Below are 7,059 nucleotides of genomic sequence, written 5' to 3'. Positions count from 1 at the left end.
TAATGTGTGATCTTTGCTTCTTAGGTAGTTCAACACCACCCGCACGCATATCTAATTTATGCTATTAAGAGCAGTCACATGCATGTTAATATCCTAACATCTTATACTTAGATGTGTTGTACATTTTATTCCTTCTGCACTTGAAGATAAACTCTTGACTGCTTAGAATATTATTAAATATAGCCCATCCTCTGGGTTGGTCATGAATCTGAGATTTGTAAGGGTAGTCCCGTCAGTTGGGCCGCCTTGTTACTAGACTAATTGGTACGGGCGGACGCGAATGGGCGACAGTGATGGGACTACATGGGTTGCTTGCACTCGATGCCGTGCGTTTCGTACTCGCCTGAACTAGGGCGATCTAGTCCACCGACTGACCAACCGTGTTTGTTAACCATGTTTGCTCATGCCTGTTTGGAACCTGGAACACCCCTCGTTCATTGGCGCCCACTGATAATGGCTAGTAAATTGATCTACAGCCTCGTGAGCTGGGCATGGTGGAATGAGACATTGTGTCTGAACTGTCAGCGTACGCTGAGGTGACGTGCCTCCCCGTAGTGGTTCACGAGCGATCCCGCTTTTCAGCACTCCTCACTTGATTGCATTCGGGAGTGAGGAACCTGATGGGATCAAGGATCGTGAGACCCTGGCCTCGCACGTTGAGGGGTCATGGTCTCGCAAAAAGGGATAAGGGCATTGATATCGTCGGGGTGCAACAGCTTCCTAAATCTGCTGGATGAACGGACCTAACTAAAAACTCGACTAACATGTTCACGTTCTTATTGCATTAGTTAGTTGACAACTCCGCAATTGAGGTCGCAATGAGGGAGTATTGGTTATGCGTGATCGTAAGACGAAGTCGCTTGAGGGAGTGTCATCGGTGAAGCCATGCATCATATTATAATCCATGCATAAGCATTAACGAAAATTATTTAGAGATTTGTGAATGTATACTTTTCATTAAATTCATCATAAAATTGTTATTTGATGTAACTTATGGCTAATGACACCCACTGAGTTAGCTACTCACTCCCACTCTGGGACGGTGTTTTAAAACACCAACTAGACATTCCATTAGATGCAGGTGATGCAGAGCCTGGCAAGCTGAGCGGGGTATGCGCAGACGAGGAGGAGCTTTCCTACTTCCAGCTTATGGGTGGGTCACCATAGATTGAGCGGGCTGACTATGGGTTGATGTACAGGGAGACTAAAGCACTATTCTTTTTGGACATATTCTTTGGACCTTTCATGGGATTAGCTCACTATTCTTTTGGACATGTCATATATGTGTTTTGTAGGGCGACGCCTCGTGCGACTCGTTGATATCTTTTGCAACCCGTATACCCTAGCCGCTCTCATTTCAATAGATTAGTTGTGGATGTGGCTTATGTTCCAACCGATTCCTAATTAAGATATAAGCGACACCTAGGAATTTGGAGGCCGAGTTCCTATACAGCTCCTGAAAATCTGAGGTGTTACAGGGCAGGGCCAAGGATTGCAATAAGAAGACCTTCACCGTCGTGCCTAAGTGTTATGATAGATATGAGGTTGGAATCTAAGTCGGTGGTAGATGCGGTGGCTCCTGAGTATTCCTTAAGGCACTGAAGCTCCTTAGGTATGTACAACTCAAGTGAGGACAGTGGTCCAGTGAATGAAGGGCAACTTTTGCCCCTCATCTAGACCCTCACTGGTAATCTCTGTCATGGTCGGATTGTGCAATTGGTCCTCTAGGGTGAAGTCTCGCTATCATTGAGATAGACGATCCCTGCACTAGTGTGTTTGATTGGTGAGCAAGTGAAGGGATCATCTTCCTCTCCGTGACCTCATTCTTTTGTTGGACCTTGTTGCCCTAACATTAAATTTAAAGTAGGTTGATATCCTGATCTAATCCTACTTGAATTTTATTGAACGTCAGTGAATATGGTCAAGCCTTGGTATTAGAGCCGATAATAGAAAATTTGGTGCTTTGTAGGAGAAAAAATATAGTTTGATCTGATAGGACACGTATATGGAATGCAATTTACAATATTGGGTTTGAAATTGTTATTTGGTGTGTCCCTTTTTTATTATTATATGTCTGTGATCGAGGATTGGGAGGCTAGGGGCTGAGGTCCACGATAGACAAAGACCAATGGGTTAGAGTGACTTACCGGGCTCTTTCTTTAGAGGACCATGAGCTCGCTACATGTTAGGGGAGTTGAGGAGGGAGCTGGACCCCGACCTTAGAAGAAGGTTATATGGGTGGCAAAGCATCTTAATTTGGTCGATGAATATTGCAGGCAATTTGGTTTAGGTGCCTTTCCTTGGACGACGAATAATTGTTTGGACCACTTTGGACTATAGTAGGAGTAGTGGTGAATGCTGGTTGGGGGTCTTTCCTTGGAGGACAAATGACTGATTGGCAAGTAGTATAAGATGGGGAACATGGCAGCTCTATGGCCTTCCCCTAAAGGACCAATGGTGCATTGGCCCATGATCGATTAGGAGTTGAATTGTAAGCTAGCTCAGGGGCCTTTCCCTGGAGGACCAAGGGGGCATCGCGTAGGATGATGCCCATGCAAGATGAGCGATGCGAACTCCATAAGGGAGTTGATGGCATGGATGGAATGGGTCAGATGGGAATGAGACATTTCTTGGATAAGATTGATGGTAGGGGTGCCTGATGTGCCGGGGCTCACTTGATGTGGTGGTAAGGGATTCTAAAGCATGTTATTAGTAGCTGTGCTCGGGGTCATGACAAAAATTTTCCTTTGGTCCATCAAAATTTGGACTGCATATTTTAATGCGAAACAATGACTTGTTATGTGCCCCTGGACTGATGGAATGCGCAATACTCATTTTTGTTATCGTTTGACGATAGTGGGTTCAGTATTGGCTTAGGCTGCAATGGAGCAAGAAGTTACATTCGGACTAGCATGGCTAGCATGTTGCTGTAAGAATGAGTCAATGGAGTGAAATGCCTATGTTCTTGAACCGTACCCATTTGCCTATTTTAATTGGAGTATCGCAAGTTATATCTTCGTAGTTGTTGTTGCTATTGTTATTGTCCCTGATGAAGGGTAGATGGTGCAACTTAGGTAAATGCAACAAGATTGTCATCTTTTATTGGGTAGGGGATGGGGACATCATCATCGTCTCTTGTATTTGGTATGCTCTTATTTGGTAGGCTCGTATTCAAAAGGCTCTTCATCCGCTTGATCCCACTTTTCTGGGGCGACCTAATGCGACCACGAGGAGGCTGTTCTCAGCTCTTATTCCAGTTTTGACTTGTCTCCCATCACGGATCGGTTAAGTGAAGTTAGCATATGGATATGAGACAAGTTATCCATATATACTGGAGATCTGATCTTCCTCGTTGGTGATGGGTGTTCTCATTTTTGGCTGCCATGGCCCGCCACCGTCCAACATAAGCTGACAAGGACTTATCATTCTTTTGTCTTAAAGTAGCAAGATCCACTATTTTGGGTGTTGCATTTAGATTGTATGTAAAGCGATTTATGAATACCTAGGAGAGATCTTCCCAACTATGGATTTTATATTGATCAAGTGATGTGTGTCAACTAAGTGCGTCACCTCTCATGGATCTTTGGAATAATCATATCAATATTCAATCACCCCTTGCTATGGCATTGAGTTCGCCGTAAAATGCTTTCAGGGGGGCAATGAGATATCTCATACCTTTTTTTTATTGCTTTTGGTTAGCTTGTTAGTACACACCCACTATCAGTACACACTCCAGTGTTAGCCACCCCCACTAGGGAATCGATACTAAGACCTCAAGTGTTGAAACGAGGTATCTCCACTCAGTCTACCAGTTGAGCTATGGATATCATTAAAACTTTGGTACTTCTAAATTGGTGGGTAACTTGGCATCATGGAAGGGACAAAGGTCCCTGAATCGGGTGAATATGAGTTCCACCCCACGTTGTTTCTGAATGTTATTTTTTATGGCCCTGAGTTGCTTCGAAAAATGTTTGCATAGCCGATCAATTTCAGAGAGGCCTGACTAGAAAGGGTTTGCTCCTACGATGTATGCATCGCTTGCTTCCTTGGTTGTTGCTCCTATCAAGGGGAGTTTTTAAATGAAACTGGAACGAGAGATGATAGATGAAAAGAAATTTCGACGGCGGGATGATGCCGACTATTATAATGTACATGATGTGGTTGATTGGAATGATGATGACTCTCGTTAGGGGGAGAATATTGAAATTGATTGGCTATATATAAAACATGGCATTGAATTAGTAGATTGATTGGAGCAATCGATAATTGTCATGTTTTAGCTTAACAGGGTGGCTTTACTTTAAAGAAAGTGGGTCATGAGGTTTTTTTAGCCTATTCATGCTTAGGGCTAGGTTGGCTATTGAAGCAGCATCCGCGGGTTGAGGGGTTTGTCACGTGGGAGGCTCTGGGAGATATCCTATACCGTCTCCTTGGACTAACATGGTTGTCAGTGCGCAAGTTCGGGAAAAGTTATGATACATGTGTGCTAAGCAGCGAACCCATAAGTGATTTTTTTTTTCACAACGATTGTGAAGCGATCTATGCACTCTAAATGTAAATGAGACCAATATGTGCAGTGAATTCTAAGTGATTTTTGTGTTTTCTTTTTTTGATTTTTTTGCGATACAACTGAAAGTAGAGTGCAGTATGTACATGTATAAATGTAAATGAGACTAGTATGTACTGAAATGAAAGATGATTGTGAGAAAGTAAATGGATCAGTTTACACGGATATGTAAGATGTAGGTAAGAAAGTAAATGAATCGGTATTTATTGGAGAATTGGAAAATAAATGGACCATTATGGAACTAGATTGCTGGATAATTGCTGAAAAGTAAATGGATAAGTATGCAACTTAAATACTATATGATTGTGGTAAAGTAAATGGACTAGTATGAAATTGAAATATTGGATAATTGTAAGAATAGTAGCAGAACTAGTATATAATTAGAATGTTATACGATTACTAAAAGGTAAACCTGTTGGGGGCATTGCACAAAAAACCTTAGGATCTCGCCTCTTAAAACACCAGAATTATGGGATAATAAAGTAATGAAATAAATAAAAGCATAAACCACACGACACAAGAGATTTTTACATGGAAAACCCTCGAAGAGGTAAAAACCACGGGACCTCATCCAGATCAACAATCCACTATGAAGTAGAACGTTACAACCGATCACAAGCACACACTGCTTGGATCAAACCTTCTTCACGCATGCAAGAGTGGATAAACAATAAGAGAATAATGAAAAACGAAGAGATCTCAGTGATCACGAGGATGTAGAAGCGCTGAGACATTGACTACGAAATCTTATTTCCACAAGCTTCCTCTCTCTTCATTTCTCTCACTCTCTCACACGCCTTTAATAGCCCTAAACCCTTTGACAAACCCTTGCAAAGCTTTTAGAAACTCTCTTGCATGCCCTAGAATAGCCTTAGGGACCCCTATTTATAGTTTAGGCAACTCCCTTTTACACCTCTTGCGAAACCGCTTCCAATTTTCGCAGTCCGCACAAAATCCGGACTGAATCTGCGTAGCCTTGACTAGTTGAGCAGAGTCCTCGACTAGTCAAGATTGTTTACTCGACCGATCGAGCCAGGCCCTCGAATGGTCGAGCACTATTCACTGAGCTCATTGGACTTTAAGTCAAGTGACCCTCGACTAGTCAGAACAGTTCACTCGACTGGTCAAGCTGCAGTATCTCTCCTCTAAATCGAGGAGGAAAACCCTATCAATCTCCTCCTTTTTGACTCAGGAGAAATTCACCTTCTTCAAGCCAGCCCGGTTTCTACAAACCTTAAACTTGTCATTGAGCAAAGCCTTGGTCATCATGTCTGACCCAATATTATTCGTGTGGACCTTTTCAAGCTATAACACCTTTTGTTCCAAAGTATCTCTGATCAGTGATACCGAATCTCTACGTGCTTCGACTTGGAGTAGTGCTGACTTGGATTATTGCTCAAGTGTATAACATTTTAACTATCAAAATAGACCACATGCTCCTCCTGCTTCAAGCTAAGTTCCTGTAGGAACCTCTTCATCCAAAACATCTCTTTACATGCCCTGTGACCGCAATGTACTCGGCCTCTGTCATCGACAATGCTATGACCTTCTATACTTGCTCCGCCAAGAGATTGCACCGCACTAGTTAGGGTGGCGACTCGACAGTCGAGGTTGCACTGAGGGAGTATTGTCATACGCGATCGTTAGATGGAGTCGCTCGAGGGAGCGTTGTGGCGAGACTGGATCGCATATTAATTAAAACTGGCTATAAGTGACCCCAGGAACTCGGGAGTCGAGTATATGCACGACCCCCCGATTTTCAAGGCGTTACATGCATAACTTTTAACCACTCCCCTTTATGCTCGTCAGCTAGGGCCTCAGAATAATCTTCTAACTCTCCCCTATCAGTGAGCATAATGTACTCATGCGGTGAGTACCTCTTGGACGGATGTCAGTCCCTAAATGACCTCCTCGCATGTGGCTCAACAGGTGGATCAAGTGGGGGCTGCTCCCCTGGTCCATCTTCTATAGGAACTTCCTCATCCTCTGCACCTTGTTGTACTCCCTCATCATCAGGCACCACGGGAGGAATAACCGGATCTATGTCCTCTAGCTCACCTGAATTAGGCTGATTCTTCTCTGGCTTACCAATGTCTTATATACATTAATTTTCAAAGAAAATCACATCTTTGCTCCTGATGAGCTTCTTCTCGGTTGAATCCCACAATCTGTAACTAAACTTTTCATCACCGTACCCCAAGAACACACACCGCCCGATCTTCATATCGAGCATGGACCTCTCGTCCATTGGTAAGTGAACGGATGCCCTGTATCCAAACACCCTAAGATGACTGTACGATGGATCCTGTCAAGTTCACACCTTCTTGGGTACTTTTCCATTCAACGGGGCTGATTAAGACCTGTTTATCAGATACACTGCCATGTGCATTGCTTCTCCCCAGAATGTCTTGGGCAACTTCGCATGGGATAACGTGCATCTGATTCTCTCTATAATTGTTGGATTCATTCGCTCAGCCACACCATTATACTGG

The sequence above is a fragment of the Magnolia sinica genome, chromosome 4, assembly GCF_029962835.1.
Source record: "Magnolia sinica isolate HGM2019 chromosome 4, MsV1, whole genome shotgun sequence".
NCBI lineage: Eukaryota > Viridiplantae > Streptophyta > Magnoliopsida > Magnoliales > Magnoliaceae > Magnolia > Magnolia sinica.
The sequence above is the reverse complement of the archived record's forward strand: the minus strand, read 5'-3'. Positions refer to the sequence as shown.